This window comes from Dipteris shenzhenensis, chromosome 14, assembly GCF_047967505.1.
Source record: "Dipteris shenzhenensis isolate YYH24624 ecotype China chromosome 14, Dip_SZ_1.0, whole genome shotgun sequence".
Taxonomy (NCBI): domain Eukaryota; kingdom Viridiplantae; phylum Streptophyta; class Polypodiopsida; order Gleicheniales; family Dipteridaceae; genus Dipteris; species Dipteris shenzhenensis.
This window is the reverse complement of record NC_141609.1, coordinates 47,782,143-47,800,410: the sequence shown is the minus strand read 5'-3', so window position 1 is coordinate 47,800,410 and position 18,268 is coordinate 47,782,143. Positions and strand designations below refer to the sequence as shown.

The 18,268-nt window shown below is 42.4% G+C and overlaps 1 pseudogene; it reads right to left on the bottom strand.

Moving 5' to 3' along the window:
- Positions 1 to 12,899: 12,899 nt before the first annotated feature.
- On the bottom strand, positions 12,900 to 17,778 carry LOC147894743 (uncharacterized; annotated as a pseudogene).
- Between the last annotated feature and the right edge of the window lie 490 nt (positions 17,779 to 18,268).

Genomic DNA, 18,268 nt, shown 5'->3' with positions numbered 1-18,268 from the left:
GGGAGCCAGGGTTGGAGTGCATTTTGGAGGCTCCTATCCAAATTTCATTGGGCCGCTTGCTTAATCTGGTTTCACGATTCCACCAAAAATTGTTGCCCTCCCTACATACGGAGTTAAAACCAAAAGAGGTGGAGCTATGCCAAGCTGATTCATGTCCAGTTCCGATAGTTTCTCTGACCGACATGCAGATTCTCATGATTTTTGCAAAGGTACAAGGTTGGACTTTTGCTCAGGTGCTAGTCGATGGCAGGTCGGGGGTCAATATTGTCACTTTGAAGACTTGCCAAGAAATGGGTTGGATGTCTTAGGAGCCGGCACCCTTCTTAGTCTGCATGGCTGATCAACGCCGGGCTCGACCACTCGAAATCTTGCGGGATGTTGTTCTAGAGATGGCGGGCATACCATTCATAGTGTCTTTTGTGGTGCTCACCATGGAAGCTGCAACACCAGAGTATAGCATCCTTTTGGGTAGGCCTTGGTTGCGGCAAGCAAAAGTCAAGCAAAATTGGGAGCAGAACATCATTTCAGTGCGGAGAGGAAAGAAGAAAGTGTGGGTCACAATGGGAGTGGCAGCACCATTGGTAGAAGTGATTCGACCTGTGTTGGTAGAGACAGTGAACACGGTGGACAGATTGGAGGATGATGAGGAGGAAGCCTTTCTTAAGGCAAATCCAGAGTTGGTTCCTATCTTCACCATTGATGTGGATGGCATTATAGATAGCTACATGCATCATAGTGGTCTGGCAGATGCAGTCAGCCCTGTCTCAAAGGGGGAGTCCGAGCCCCAGCAAGTCGCAGTAGAATTGGATATATGGGACTTATTGTAGCAGGAGAGGGAATTCAAAGAACGAATGAGTACAATCACGCACGTTTAGGAGGATTCTCTCGATACGGTTTTTCTCGGAGTGGATGGCGCATCTAAACTAGTCAAAGTTAGGACTTTGTTGACAACTGAATTCTATAGCGAATCGATTGCCCTGTTGTGGGAATTTTTCGATGTGCTTGCCTGGGACTATGCGGATATGAAGGGTCTAGATCCAAAGTTTTACCAACACCGGGTTAACCTCAAACCAAATGTCATTTCGATGAAGATACAGAGGTATCGTATGAATCTGCACATGGCGAAGCAAGTACGTGAAGAATTGGAGTGCTTATTGCAGGTGGGATTCATCGCACCAATTGATAATCTGGATTGGATTTCCTTGATTATCTTGTGCCATAGAAAAACAAGAAATTGTGGATTTGTGTCGACTACCGCAAACTGGATGTGGCCACAGTTCCTAATCCATTCCCCTTGCCTTATATGGATTCGCTACTCAATGAAGTGGCAGGGCACGAGGTGTACTCCTTGGATGGATATAGCGGGTACAACCAAATCCAAAACAACATTTATCACATCCTGGGGGGTCTATGTCTGCACTGTTATGTGGTTCGGATTGCGGAATGCTCCCTCAACCTTTCAGAGGGCAATGCAGGAGATCTTCGGGTCCTATTTAACATATTTCATGAGTATTTTCCTCGATGAAATCTTCAAGTCAGTGACTCCAGTGTCTATTGTAGCGATGATCTTAGGCGGTACTCTAGTGGTGGGAGGTTCCCTGATGCAGTGGTGGATGGAGCAGCTTCAGCAGAGTACAGCAACAACAATTGCGACGACTACTACAACATTAGTGGCAGTCGCTGATGCGGCAAGGGTGTCGACAACAGAAGTGTTAACGACGATCTCGGAGTTTGTGGGAGTATCGCTAGTGTCTTCTGCTAGGTTCAATTTTTGATTGCAGCCTGTGCATGTCTAGTTGGAGTTTTGTTCGAATGTGCTCGCGTGGATAGCTTCCCAAATTGGTACGGGGGGAGAATCTGCTAGGGTGACCAGTCTAGAGGCAGAATCACGCAGTTGTGCACAAAAAATGAGTCTCTGTGACGTCAGTAGGAGCAGGTGCAGCAACTGGAGGACCGGATGTCAATCCTTGAAGCCAAAGTTCAAGTGGTAGAGGCTTATTCAGAGGCCACGCAGCAGCTGCATGCGGAGTATGTGTCAAGCATTGAGTAAGAGTTACTACGTCGACGTACTATTGATGCACTAGCAAAGAATATTTGCAAGCTTTTTCGAGGAATGTGAGTGTTAAGATGGAGCAAATGGGCTCGCTCCTAGAAGCTTTGCAAGATGATGTGAGGGCGGAGTGGGATAGGCAGGTGGCCAGATGGAGTGCGGCTATTATTCCGCAGACATGTCTGGAGCTAGTTTGGCAGAAAAGACAAACCAAGCTAGATGGAGATGCGGGTGTCGGTGCAGGTTCTGGTCAACAATAGGGTCCCCAGGTACTGACTAGTTCTGGACCAAAAGAGTCTGGCACTTCTTCTGGTGGTGGTGGTACGGATAAGGGGAAAGGAGTGGTTGTGAGACAATGCAGATTGAAGAGGATTGGCAAGCCAAATATGATGAGTTGGCAGAAGGTATTGTTCGTTCTCCACAACAGTAAAAATTGATGCGCTGTAGCGACAAAGGCATTCACTTTGTTTGTGGTTGGAATTGTGCGCCCATTCTTTCAGTCTGTCTTTACCTCCTCATCCTCCTTTGTGGAAAGAGGTAGACAAGTCTTTGGGGAAGTATTTTCATAAGCACACACCTTTTCTAGGGTTATCAGATCCCCCTTCCTATGAGCCGATGGTGATTCAGAGAGCTGCGATGGCACAGGAGCGATGGCAACAGCAATTGCCACTAGGTGCATGGATACAATGAAGTACTACCCATAGAGTAGTGGCTTGAATTGCAGGTAGTGTATAGCTCCAAGCCTCATCTGTTACAATGGCTGATGGATCTAGAGTAGGATCGACAACTGAGGATGTTCATGCAAAAGTGGCAGTTAGAAATGACTTCAAATGTTGGTTCGAGTGGAGCGGCGACATAGTTGCCAATAGAGTTACCTAAGGGTAGTGATGCAGCACTGGGCAAGCACGGTTGCATTGTGTGCCTGTTCAGTACATTTCTAGTTTGGATGAAGAGTAGAACTAGAGCAATGGTTGTGTAAGGTGGTTGCTTTTGGATAGGCAACATCGAAGATGTCCAAAATGCAGAGATGCTTTTGGACAGGGAGGAGAAATATAAAAAGGACATTCAAATAGGCATTGCAATTATAGAGAGTGGATGTTTTTCTGATTGTTTTTCAAATTAAGATGCTTGGTCATTCTTGTGTAGTGAGTGAAGAGAGAGATTTAATTTACCACACCTGGTTCTCTACCAAGGCTTTGCCTAAAATGATTGTTGCACATACACTTTGCATTGTGTAAGGCATCTGACTTCAGTTCAGGGATGTGCATGTGTGGTTTGCATAGTCCACCATGAGTGCAATGTCTTATTGCATAACCATGCGGGCTAGTAGCAATGACCTAGAGGGGCATGCGAGGGTAGGTCAGCTGCAAGGGTTGACGGTTCAAATCTTCAAGCGATTGTAGTCCTCAACGACTTCTTCTCTAGCCATCAAATGGTTCTATACACATGCTATTACTAGCATTCCGAGATCATTGTGTATGCAGATGTTGTGCGAGCTATTGCTTCAAAATACAGTGTTCTTCAGTGTTCTATCTCTTGCATATCTATCTTCCATTCTGTATTCCGTGTTAGATATCAATGCTCCACTCTCGTGTAACTATGCGGGAACCAGCTAACTCTACTTGTAAGCCCCCCATATGAGGAGAAGGCATTTGAGTAGCTCGGTTATCCGATAGGTCTTGGTTTGGACACCAGATGGGGGCCATGTGTGGCCTGATGGCTAGATGGCTTTAGATAGAGTTGGCATTTCATTAATCCCACCCCATGTCGCATACTCTTGAAATAAGCACCTTGAGCTCTATAATGAGACTTTTCCATCCCTTGGGCACTCTAAGCATTCAAGGAACCATATTGGCGAAGAAACCATGGACCATGGGCATAAAGAATGTACTGCATACATAGAAAAAACACATGAGGTAAACAAGAATAAATTGATTGTAATTATAATTTTAAAAATAGCAAAGACAAAACACACCATGTAGTGAGTAATGTGTGATTCACCCCATCCATCTACCATGGCTTCAATGAACTCCTTCATAATGACTTTATATAGTTGCACATCATCATCGCCTATGGAAGGCTCAAGATCTTTACCAGATTATCCAATTCCTTCCAAACACGTATTCTCAAGGTTTTGACATGAGGATCAGCTTCCAAATTAGTGGTGCAATCACATAACTTTTTCCAATAATTCCAATGTAGATTTAATCGATGTTTTCCATGATTGGACAAAAACCTTCGTGTCTTAGAGCCTCCCATGGACACTTTATTTGGAAGATTTCCTGATTTTCCTAACAATTGTGCATCTTTGATTAGCTTTACATTCCCCCCATGTAGACCCATGCTCGAGAGTAAAGCTTTGACCCTTGCTATACATGATGCCGCTCTCTCCTTCGATTTCATGTTCCATGCATATACAATGTGCAAGTAAAGCAATTATCAATGAGATGCATCTCTGCATGTAACCATAGAAATGCACTCTTTGTAATGGAATGTTTAAAATTGGATCCCAATTTTTATCGTTCTAATCTCTGTTGGGTGCAGCATCCTGATTGCAGCTCATTATTCCATTGCTACAATGCATCTGTTTGTTAGCCTCATCATCTGTGATGCCATTCCTATGTTATTGCCTCGAGTTTGGTGTGAGTGCATACAACAAAGACACGAATATGTCGCATTTGCACTCAATTCCATTCCAAACATACACTTCAATGTCTTAAGATCTCCTGCCATGTGCCATTCAACTTTAAATGATCCGAACCCTTCAACTTGAAGCAACTCTCCTTTAGTTTGAGCATCTATGACACTTGGAATTGGAGATCTATCGAATACCCATTTCAAGAATGAGTGTGTCTCTTTAGGAAGTTTAAACGCGGAAAGCGACCAAATGTGCTTTTTCGATTGCACTCTAAAATCTTCCCTAATTTCCTTATCTTTGGCATGTCCTAGGGCTTTATCCATCAAAGTAATAGTAACCCTCTCCAATTTGTGGCCTTAAATACAACCTCACACTTATCCAATTTGATAATGAATACTAACTTTCCTTCACAATCTGAAAGATTAAAAGATTTACATGATTAGAAAAGATTTCAACAAAAATTCTAGCTCTCTAAACAATATAAATTTAACCTACCCATGCTTTCATGTTGTAAAACTCCACCATTGTAGCTTGGCCGTACGTACATCCAAAAAAACATTATTATGCTCTATGTACTCAAAGGTTCTTGGTCCTGGCTTTGCCCCTTTGGTAGTTGGTCCTCCTTTCTTTTTGCTATGTTGGACATTTGTCTTGTTTGCACCTTCCAATGTCATGCTTTCTGAGATGTGTATAAATCCACCCAACAAATCTTGAACATCATAATTTGTTTCTTTCCTTGCATTTCTAATGTATACTAGTCTTGGCAATAGAGGATTCTTAATGCTTGACCTGAAAGTGCATTTACAAAGACATTATACATAGCTAAGTACCCTTGCCAAGACAACTAATGCCAGTAGCATCACACATGCATGGACAACTTTTGATGGATATTCTCTAAATCAGTTGCAACCTCCTGTAATATTGCATGTTGCAATGCATGCCGATGAGGGTCCCTAAGAATAGAAATGAATTCTTTCTTCTTAACTACACTCTTTATGGCACAAAATTTGTCAGAGGAATTTCTTCCAATAACCTCCTCCATAAAATCTCTATGCACAGGCTTGATCCTATGCTTGTAACCTAGAGGGTTTCTTTTCATCCTTTCTAATCTCCTAGTCAATGTAGCAAGCTCTTGTTGGATACACCAAGCCTTTTTTAACAATTTTTTTTTTCTCATCTATTAATCTTGTGATTGTCTCTTGTGACCTCTCTTTCACAATTTCTAAGTCAGCAAGTTTTTTTTGTTCTTGGGTTAGTTGTTCTTGGAGGTTATGCATAGTATCTCTAAGTATCTTTGTCTCTCCTTCCATTCTTAGCAAGTGAACCTCACAAAGTGTGCTTCAGCATTGGAATGGCCAATGCATTTACAATATCCTAGTAAGCCTTGAAGACCATCGCCTACGTATTGAATCAAACTCGTCACATTTTCAAACAAAGGTGGAGCACCTATCAAAGGATCCACTGGATAGAGTCCGCCAACACTCCATAAGTTGACATGCTTTGTTCCTTGTTGTTATAATTGATCTAGTATATCTTTGCTGCCGGTAACCTTGTGGCTATAACATTGACGAGTTGTGGCATACTCTGGTGCAACTTCAATGTGCAAGGTGCTTTTTCGTGGCTTGTTGGTGCAATCTTCCAATGGAGCCATGAGAGGGATTTAGAAATAAGGCCTTGGATCAATTCAAAGAATAGAATAGCATCAATGGAAACAAGTTTGGGACAATGGAAAGGTATAATAGGATCAATGGAAGCAAGTTTGGGACAAAATGATGAGAAGAAATTGGATTTGGGTGTTGCAAAGTGCTTACGATATAAGGAGTATGAATGTGGGATTGAAAGATGATTACAATGAGAAGGAGTAGGATTTAGATGTTGAAAAGTGATTCGGGTGCATAGGCATGGTTTGGGGGAAAGTTTTGAAGAGTTTTGGGCCATTTTCGGCACACTTTTGAAAATTTTCAAATTTTTGGACTAGGGTGTACCCACGAGATACTTTTTTGGAATGTGGACCAACTAAAGGTTGTAAAGAGAGTTAAGTTTTTGAGAGTGAGGGGGCCGTCCAACTGGGAGAGGGAGGTGCACTTTTGGGGACCACCAAGGACCTAGGGAGATGTACTTTTTTGTCCCCATATGGGGTGATGGGACCCTTTGTAGGCCTTATTAGTTTTTAATCCATTTTGCTAATCCACTCCTTATGAGTCCCTTTTTGAGTCCAAAATTCCCCTAATGTATAGCATCAAAACCAGGGCAACAAGGCAAGCAAAATGGCTGACCCATGGCCAACCATGAACTACAAAGGAGCACAACAACGACGATGGGCTCAAGGACCAACTTCAAGTCCTCCATCATGTGCAACCAGCAACTCCCATGAAAGGTGACCTCCTTTCAATGACTGCTCACAATGCCATAGCTAGCCTCAAGCAACAAGCTCAAGCTCCACCCCTAGCAACGATATAGAAATGCTTGCCAACCCGGTGCAATGGCTCCTAGTCTCAGCACCTCCATAATCAACAATGTCACATGATAACTGCATAGGCTGCACTGCACCCATGTCCCCTAAAATCCTCCTCAACCACACTACGTCACAAGAGGCAAAACATGCTGATTTGTACTCAGCCTCGGTAGAAAGAGAAACTGTGGGTTGCTTCTTGCTAACCCATGACACAGCTCCAGATCTAAGTGAGAAACTGTAACCTGTCACTGATCTCCTATTGTCCATGTCTCCTGCCCAATTCGGGTCATAGAATCTGGTCAAGATGTTGCCCTTGGTATAGGTGATGCCATAATCATTGATGTATTTCAGCACCTGCATACTTGCCCTCCAATGGTTCTTGTGGGGCTTATTGGAAAGCCTACTTAATACACCAGTCACAAAACTGATGTTCGGCCATGTGTTGCACAAGTAAATCAAACTACCACAAGACTTCTGTACTTCGCTTTGTCCACCAGTGGTGATGAATCCTCGCTTGAGAGCTTCACGTCAACCTCCATAGGGGTACCAACTATCTTGCACTCAGCCATGCCAAATGCCTTCAGTATCTCTCTAGCATACTTCAGCTATGAAATGAAGATCTGTTTTAGCTCTTGCTAAACTTCAATCCCCAAATAGAAATGCATCAGTCCGAGGTCTGTCATTTCAAACTCTCTTCCTAGCAAATGCTTTGTCTACAAGATCTTCTCTTCATGATTCCCTCTTATGACAAGGTCATCCACATAAAGGATCACGATCATACACCTACCTCCTTCTCTGTAGATATACAAATTTGCATCAGATGGGCTCCTCCTGAACCTGTTTTGCAGAAAGTAGGCATCAATCCACTAGTACCATGCTTGTGGGGCTTGTTTCAGCCCGTAAAGTGCCTTCTTTAGTTTATAGACTTTACCTTCTGAACCAGGGATCCACAAAACCTGGTGGTTGTTCCAGGTATACCTCCTCCTTGAGATCTCCATTCAGAAAGGCGGATTTTACATCCATTTGAAACACGGGCCAACTTTCCTGTGCTGCTAAAGCCAAAACCTGTGAATTGTGGTTAGTCGAGTTGTGGGAGCAAAAGTATCCTGATAATCAAAACCATGTACCTGTGTGAATTGCCACGAGCCGAGCCTTGTACTTATCCAACGTGCCGTTGGACTTGTACTTGGTCTTGTACACCCACTTGGTGCCAATTACCTTGCATTTTGGTGGTCGATCCACAAGGTCCCAAGTGTTGTTCTTCATTATGGAGCCATACTCCGATTGCATAGCCTCCATCCACCTATCATCACCTTGTGCTTCTTCAAGACGCTTGGGTTCTTCATCACGGATCACCTCTGTCATCAAAGCGTAGTTGACCAAGTGTTCCTGTGCCCTTCTTTGCTCCTCTAATCTCTTGGACCGGCAGTGTTCAGATGGTTCCTTCTCAATGGCTAGAGGTTCTCTGCTGTCCAAAAGCTGCTTTACTCACTTCGGGAATGGCCGTTGCCATTGTGGTTCTACAGGCTCTTCTTCGTCTTCTTTATCTTGAATCCTCCCAAGCACCATTGGGGGAGTTCAGTCTACTATTGGTGGTTGTACGGGATGGATATCCTGGTCCTGGTTGTCTGGGAAGGAAGCATCCTCCTTCGATTGATGCGGCTGTTCTGAGAAGACCACATTGTGACTTACTATTACCTTCTTGGTAACAAGGTTATAGAGATGGTAACCCTTCGCCTCTTCACTGTAGCCCAAGAAAAAACACTATTGGCTCTTCGGTTCCCATTTGGTCCTGTTAGCATTAGGGACATGCACAAAACAGTCACATCCAAAAACTCTGAAATGTGCAGCTGAAGGTTTCTTACCAGAAAAGGCTTGTAGTGGAGTCATCCCATTCACATCGTTCGTGTAGCTATGATTCAGAATGTAAACTGCCGTGTTACATGCTTCAGCCTAGAAAGTCTTTGGCAAATCTTTCCCTTTCATCATACTCCTGCCCATTTTGCAGATGATGCGCATCTTGTGCTCTGCTACTCCATTTTGATGTGATGTTTGTGGCAGGGGTTTCTACCTCTTGATCCCATGACTTTTGCAGTAACTTTCGAATTCACTTGATGTGAACTCACCACCTCTATCTAATCTGAACTTCTTCACCTTCCTCCCTGTTTCTTTCTCGACCATTACATGCCATTCTTTGAACTTACTAAAAGCCTCATCTTTAGTCTTCAGGAAGTATATCCATATCCTTCTACTGTAGTCGTCGATCAGCATCATGAAGTAGTAGGAACCACCCAAAGCTTCCGTCTCCATCTTTCCGCAAAGGTCCATGTGAATGAGCTCTAAAGGAGCCTTTGCCCTGCTGGCCTCTTTAGGAAAGGGCTGCCGATGCTGCTTGCCCATCATGCAAGCTTCACGTACATCGGGTAGATCTGTAATTTCTGGTAGGTCTGCAATCATTCCACTTTTGTGCATCTCCTTTAAAGAACTAAGGTTTAGATGACCAAACCTCTCATGCCACAGCTTAATGTTGCTCACATCGGCTTGAGCACTGAAAGTTGAGAGTTCGTAGATGTTGTTGTGTCGTGTACCTTTACCAATGACCTTCCTTTGAAGATCCAAATCTCGTGCGCCATTCTTATCGAAGTGAACTTTGAGGTCCCGATCCATGATCACAAAAATGGACAACAAGTTCCTCTTGATATCTGGCACATAAAGAACATCAGACAACTGTTTTACAACTCCATCTGGCTTGAGAGCAATCATACCTTTTCGTTTTGTTGGACATTTTGCATCATTGCCGACGATTACTAGGATGTCATTCCCTACCGGATATAGAGAGGTATACCAATCCTTCTGACTGGTCATGTGGCACGATGCACCACTATCAATAATCCAAGGTTCATCCACAGGTACATGAATTGCCTCTTTGCAAATCTCCTCAATTACTACAAGCAGCTCTACTGGTACTGCCTGCACACTGTTGTTGGACTCTTTCTTTACTTCGTTCTTCTCATCTGCAATCTTCTTTCGGCACTCATTCTGCTTGTGCCCTGCCTTGTTGCAATAGAAGCACTTGATCTTCTTCTTTCTCTTTTTATCATCAGAAGAAGATGGGTTACCAGAGTCCTTACCCTTATTTTTCTTTGATCCAGCCGAGAAAGCCGAATCTTCTCTAGTCCTCGTCTTTTGACGCATCTCCTCCTCTAGAAGCATTGTGCTGAAATCCTCAAAGTTGAGGGGTGGATTTCTATTCTGCATATTCAATGTCGTAACAAGACCGTCATACTTTGGTGGGAGAATCCGTATGCACCTTCATGCTAGATTCTCGTTGGTGATGGTGATGCCAATCATAGTCATCTGATCGTGCAGATTCTTCACCCTGGTGATGAACTTCTCTGCTATTTCAGACTCAGACAATTTCTCGTTCACGAGTTGAGTCTCCAAATTCTAAATCCGCATCTAATTCGTGGTCTCGTATTGATTTTTCAAGACCGTCCATGCCTCCTCCGCTGTGGTGACATGTTGAATTAACGCCATGACAGAATCACTTACACTGCAGACAATAGAACACAGTGCATCTGCATTTCTTCTTGTCCACACAAGAATCTCATCTGCAGTTGGTACTATCTGTTGTCCTGCATTGACTGGATTCGGTCTCGCAACCGGCTTCACGTCCACCCCAGTAGCAGTATCCCAAAGCTCATATGTGCTTAGGATGGTCTTCATCTTGGATAGTTAGTGCCATCCAACTTTTTGCTTTTGTCGAACAGTGGGATTCGCAGTCTTGCAGGTTGGGCCATCTCTCACAATCCGCTCGCAAACAGAAACACACTACCAAATCTGCTTGCTAGAGCCCAAGCTCTGATACCATGTAAGAAAACAATACAACATCTGTGCTCAATAGATAACAAGATCTCGTATGCAAGAGAGAAAAGCAGATAGTATGGAGAATCAAAATTTTGATTACTGTAAAACTGATACAATAGATGGCGCTGCCTCCCAGCCGTGCGCTCCTATGTGAGAAGCTTTGATGGCATGCTGAAAACAGTAGAGGACAGAGTCTGGATGCTAAGGAATCAGGGTTGATGTAGCCACTGATGATGATGGGCTTCATGGGCTTGCTCTTATATAGCCACCAGTCGTAGTCAGTTAGACCCAATTGGGTGACCAATGTAGTCCACCCAAAATGGCCGACTGGAGGTCGATCCTGAAATAGGCCACCGACCACACGATAGAACCATGGCGTAGAATAGAGAAACAAACCTATGGTCTCCATTTGGCCCAGAGCCATCCGGGATCATCTGGGGCTCCAAACGAGCCCCGCAACCCGAGACTGGGTTGCCTCGGGAAAGTCAAGAAATGCCTTCCCGCACTTGCATGTAGCCTAATGCTCTTCATGAGATGTTCGAGTGGTTCTATCGTGGTATAGTCGGGTTCTCCTATGCAAGGAATAAAACTTTGCAAACGGAGTTAGCCCAAGCAGTTTGTCGAACTCAAACAAGTAAAAGAAGGCATTCATGGATATCTTCGCAAGCTTCCCAAAAACATAGAAGTTGGATAGCAACCAGAAGTCATGTTGGAAAGTGTTGGATCGCTAAACTAAGTTCACTTTGATTTTAATTAAAATTGCACTTCAATATTTCTTGTGAACATTTGATTAATTGGCCCTGTTTTTTTAAAAACAAGCATTGAATTTTGTACTTGTGCACCCAACAAGGGCGGGCGATGAGAAAAGGTTGGGGGAGCGACCTCACGGGAGTTAAAGGAGAATTTCAAAGACCCCTTAAATAAGTTTTTTCCCCCAAAACAAACACCCCTCCTCTTTACGTAATTTTTTCTTAAAGTTGAATGAAAAAACCCAATGTTTTAATGAACTACGTAATTTTTTTTGATAAATATCCCTTCTTTACAATGCATGTGGTACACTAAAATTTTGTGAGGTTAACCCCCGAGGGGACGATGACAAATGGGGGGGGGAGGAAGGGTTGAGGGGGGGTAATGCCTCACCAAAATACACTTGCGCATAGAAGGGGGTAAAGGCACAAGGGAGACTAGCGTTGAAAGTGCCTTGCACTTTATCATCTCCTCCTTCCCACAAGGGGACAACAAAGTATGGAAGCACACTAGGCTATGGTGCTCGAACATTCCCATGTAGTATCCTTGTGTTGAATCCACACCGATGCTATCACCTCAACCTCCTTTATGTGTCGCACACTAATCAACTTCGATGACATCTTGAAAATTGAGATAACATCAGCAATCTTCTCAATGCCAAACTAAGAACATAAATTCATTCATATTGACAAAATATCATGAACTTACAATGTGGGAAACATCTTGTTCATCCATTCCCGGCCAAGTTATATCGATGGAGCTTTCTCTCATCATGATGTGGTGCCGATGATGAGGTCTTTGCAGTATTCTCAAGTCTCTAGCATTTCTGTGCCCTCTCTGCCTCCAATATTTTTTGGACCTCACTGAACTCCATCTCTATAACTGCTGCATTAGTAGAGTCATGCATTTCCTCCCACACAATTAAGATTGGATGCTCCAAAGTGTTTGGAAGTGCCAAATCTGTGCACCTATCCAACCCCTCTTTTGGGTAACCTATGTTACTACTACTCTCCCAAGCGGGGAGTGCCCTAGTACTTCATCTTCTCTCAAATTTTTAATTATATATTGAATGTCAATCAACAATAAATATTCTCTATTTGCAATCAAAATATACGGAAGGGTTTGCATCAAAACCTCATCCTTCATACCTTCTTCCTTCTCTTTTTGCTCTCCTTCCTCCTCTTCCTCTTCTGGCTGTCCTATGGGGGATGATGTCCCACTTGCTTCGGGAACCACAACCAACTCTATCACGATCTGCTCTATTTCTACTGTGTGCTTTCCCTTTTCCAATGTTGCACTAGACCAATCTAGAGCAACGGTGGCTTCCGCAACCACATCAGGATTCTCCTCACATCCACATCTTGCCCTACTGCTAGAAGAAGAGGTGGCTCTACATTGATGAATGGAGGTGCATCTATGTCCTCCATTTCCAAAAGAATTACACAATAGGATATTTCCAGGAATACAAAACGAGTTCCTATAGGACCCGCTTGTAGATCCAACTCTTCATCCTTGGAAATCCTTCTAAAACTTTTTGGACTAAGGGATTTGCAAATTCTTTGCAACCTAAACTTGAAAGTGCTATCAGCCCAGCGACAATCAATGAGGAGATTCACAGGAACCCACTGTACTCTATTTATGTCTAGCTGGATCAAGTAAGGCTTGATTTTCTCTCTCACATAATCTACCACATCTCTAAAGAGATCTAGATGCTTGTGGACTATGCTGATGACATCTATTTGACGATCAAAAATTTCATACAACTCTGCCTCTCTACTCGAATGATGAGTAGAAGCGACGAAGTATTTCTCAAGCATTGATGTTCCTTCGAGTCACCTTCTCACTATCTTCCCATTTGGTGTAAAGAAAAAATCACTATCATCAAAGGTGACAATGATGTATTCTCGAATGTGCTTCAAGCTCCAACTACCTGTCACCTCAAGATATTGGATATCCCCATTGGGCATATGTACCTCTACCTCTGTGGTGTGCACTGCATCACAATCCATCGGTATCCATGTGCCATGATTATTTTTCCAATGTCTGTAAGCATATCTCATGTAGCAAATACTCCACACTACTTGATATCTTATTACTATACTTTCTTTAGTAAGTATACATAAAAAATGGTCTCCCTTCTGCAAACCCTCCCTAACATCCCACATTGGGTATAGAAGATTATCAAGAAATTCATTTTCTAGGCCTTTGCATACCCACACGGACTTTGTCTTGTGAATGAAGACTGATTTGAAAAAATAAATAAAATGTAATGGAGGGCATGAACCAACTAACACCCACATATTTTGAATCGAAAGTAAACTTCATTGATGATTGAATATCTGATCTCATCTTCATTCTAAATGCATCTATAGAGAATGGATCAGGAGGAGGCCATTCTGGACTATCAAAGTTAGGGAGAGGAATAGGACGTAGGCTTCCATATGCACCTTCTCTTCGAGGAACTTGGTAACATGAATTATAGAAAAAAAATACTAGACTTTGTCAAGGAGCACTCCATCCTGAGAACATTAATTCCCCAATATTTGAATGGAAAGCTTGAAATATTCTCGTGAGATTATCCAGAGGCTGGGTTTCAACTTTGGTAGAGGGAAAGATATCTACATAGAAAGCAAAGAAAGATGTTAATGGGCCAATCAATCTGTCTCTCTTACTCTCTACCTCTCTCTCTCTCTCTCTCTCTCTCTCTCTCTCTCTCTCTCTCTCTCTCTCTCTCTCTCTCTCTCTCTCTCCCTCCCTCCTTCCCTCCCTCACTCACAAACCTCTCCCCTCTACTATCTCCCCCTAACACCCCTCAACCCCCCCATCTCTCTCTCTCTCCCTCCCCCTCTCCCCCTCTACTATCATCACAAGACACCCTCTCTCAAAATGCATGCTCACATACAATCATTATAATACAAAATTGAACCAAAAATGAAAAAAAGTTAATGTAAAAGAGATACAATTTGAAGGAAAGCAAGTTTGACTCGCAGGATCCAAGTTCATGTCTCAAGCCATGTACATGTGCTGAACCTTCACTTTAAGTCCTTTTTTTGTATTACAAAACCCAACAATGCAACCCTTCCAATGCTTCTCTTTCTTTGCTCTATCCATTCTAGAAACCTTGAATGGACGTATTGGAGATGGTTGCATTGTGACCCATGACATTAACCTAAACTCTTGAGGGATATCACTGTTGTCCTTCAAAATGCGACCCACCCAAGATTGAATTGATAGCTTTAGCCTAGGGGAAGGGGAGTGCTTCATGATTATAGAAAGAATGGGAGCAAGCAAAGATAAAGAGGTTGGGAGGAGAAAAAGGTTGAGAGGAGGAGGCTAAGAGGAGGTTGAGAGGAGGAAGAGGTTGGGAGGAGGTTGAGAGGAGGAAGAGGTTGGGAGGAGACTGAGAGGAGGTAGAGAGGAGGAAGAGGCTCAGAGAAAGGTAGGGACTCAATGGGGAGACTCCTGGGAGGAGTTTGGGGTGCTAGGGACACTTTTGGAAATTTTCAATTTTTTGGAGGGAAAAAAAAGTCGTGGATTTGGGGGCCTACCAAGAGAGCCTAGGAGGGTATGGGGACCATCCAAAAGTGAAAGGAGGGAGTAAATGCCTCAATAGGTGGTGGGGGAAAGAGAGAGGCAAGTGGAAGCCTAGTGGGGACCAAGGAGGACTCTCCACCAATGAGAGGCCAATATGGACTCCTCCATTCTTTTAACGCCCAAGCCTTCCCATTGGATGGTTTGCTAATCACAAATCTTAAGGGACTAATCCAAGAGGCCCTTTTTGAGTCCAAAATTCCCCCAATGGTTGTGCTACAAGAAGCTCGTTGTAGGCAGCCGGGCTGAGCTACTTGCCGTGAAGCTTTGGTAGGAGTGTACAATAGAGATGCTAGCTTACAATTGTTTTGAGTCAGAGAAGATGAATATCTCTTTGTCTGAAGAAATATATGAAAGAAACCTTACAAAAAATGTCCATGGACCTCACAAGAGAACTCAAGAAAGAAGGAACACTAAAAAGAACATAACTTAAGCTCCAAAACTAAAAATTGGAAGCTTTTTGCCTCAAATGAGGGAAGGATCTACATGAAGAGCTAAAGATGCCTCAAAGGGGAGGGCTTGTGCCTTGATGGAACAAGGTCTTGAACTCTCTCTCAACGAAAATTCTCTCTCAAAGGATCGAAGAATGCCCCGCACACGGAGGGCTTAGGAGCACCTGGTGCTCTGATACCATGATAGCTGAAGTGAGAGAGGGAGAGAGAGAGGAGTGCAAACGATATAGCTACCTGTACAATAAATGTATTGACAATGAACATGAAGATATACATGTGAACTCTTAGGGTTAGGGTTAGGGTTTGCCCCTATGTCCTATGTAAATGGTGCAATTTACACCATCCTCAACAATCATTTCATACCTGTGTGCTGTATTAATACAATATCTATAATTATGAGTTTTGAATTATCTCAATAATCCCATTTGGGATGTCTCTGCACAGAACTCTCCTTTCCCTTCTCTGCAATACTTGTCAACAAGTAGTGTTAATCAATAATAGAGAAAAAACATTGTATTATATTCAACTCTTGGTTTACCTTCTTGTTATTTAGAATTAATGACAAACTTTCTACAACACTGCCCTTTGTCTCCACCTGAATGTTTGGCATAATTGGGTGAGTGTGTAGCATTGTCTGAGTGATATAATTCCCAATAAAAAATTCATTCTCGTTAACGGTGATATCAAGGGCTTCATTCTCAGGACCCAAAGAGTTCAGATCTTGATCGATTGGAACCAATTCATTCCCAATCATTCTACTACATCTATAGTAAAAGGATAATATGAAATTGTGAGTGGCAATCATGTACATAGGTTTAATGGAGTTGTGCACAACCTCACAATATACTTGGTTAGATGTTATCATGTCCCAACCATAATCCAAGAGTTCAAGAATTCTTTCAGCACCATTTGCATTATAAGTGAGCATTGTCTTGCAAATCTTGATAGAAATTTATTGAATAGATCTACAAATACCATTTTTGGCATGCAAATAGTTATTTTATTGATTCTACTAGCAATCTGTGGCCGTAAGGATTGTTGTACTTCTGAAAACAACCTGGCTCTATATGATTCTGTTATAGTACCATGAGAATTGGCCAATCAATGGTACTACCATGCTGGGAGAGCAAGTTTCTTTAATGCACCATGTGTGTTGGCTTTATCCAATAGTTGGTAAAAATAATCATAGAAAAAGACTCCTGAATGAGCTAAGTGTGTTGCTGCTCTACCTTGTTATTGCAATTGTCCTATGGACACATGTAACACATCCATGAATCCTAAACTACATTCAATAGTCTGCCACTGCTCATAAGATGAAGGATATATATCTGAAATAAAGATCAAGACATTGAGGTTGAAGAAATTCTCTAATTATGAAATATGAATTCTCAATGAAGTCACTTACAATTTGGTCTATGTTGTGGAATATAATTTGGATAATTCTCTCACAACACAAGCTCTCTATGTATGTATACATGTTGAACCAATATTTCCTTTATTGATTTCATCCCCTCGGTTCTAAAAGTTTTCACTCTACCCTTCCAAGATGCCAAAAAGGGATTACTTGAACGTGGCTTCTTCCTTTTGTTTGGTTGCATGAGCACCCGACTTCCTTTTGATATAGTCAATCTTTGCCAGCAGCCATCCATAGTAACCTTGTTTGGAACTTTGATGGAAGATATAGAGAAAAGAGGTCAATGAGGGAGGGAGCTCACATCTATAACTTCGTCCTTGACAATCTAATCAACACGACATTTTGCACAAGAACGGTTTTGATTATCGATGCATGCCATTGAGACTAGTATCCAACCTTTTACTTGAACACTTGAAAACTCAATGGACATATGAAGGAGAACACATTATATTCTAGTCTTGAATAAGCATGATCTTCTTATTCAAAACTTTAAGAATATTATCAAAGAGAGAGATTAACAAAGCAACAAGATCGCTCTAGTACCTTGCTCTTCAATATTACCATGAACACAACTTCTGGTGGAACCAGGACCAGTTATTGTGTTGTCGTCCCCACGAAAAACTTTCAAAAGTTATATTCCATTCTATAGCATCTTCATAAATACACTCTTGTTCATGTCAAAAACTGAAAGAATATTATCCAACCTACCACTTTCAATTTTGAAATCTCAAAGAGAGAGATTGAAAAAGCAAAGAGCTCGCTCTTGTATGTTGCTCCTTGATATTTCGATAAAGAAAGTCTCTCAAAGAGCGAGATCTTGTTAATGGTTTGCCGTACCCACGAAAAACTTACAAAAGCTACATTCTAGTCTACACCATTCTGATAGACACATCGTTTTGTAAAAGCATAGTCTGCTTCATCAAAAACTTCTGAAAATTCAAAGAGAGAGATTGACAAAGTAAAGAGCTCGTTGTTGTACCTTGCTCCTCGAGGTACTTTGAGTTATTGGTTTGCCATCGCCACCAAAAGCTCGCAGAAGGCAACCTAATCTACA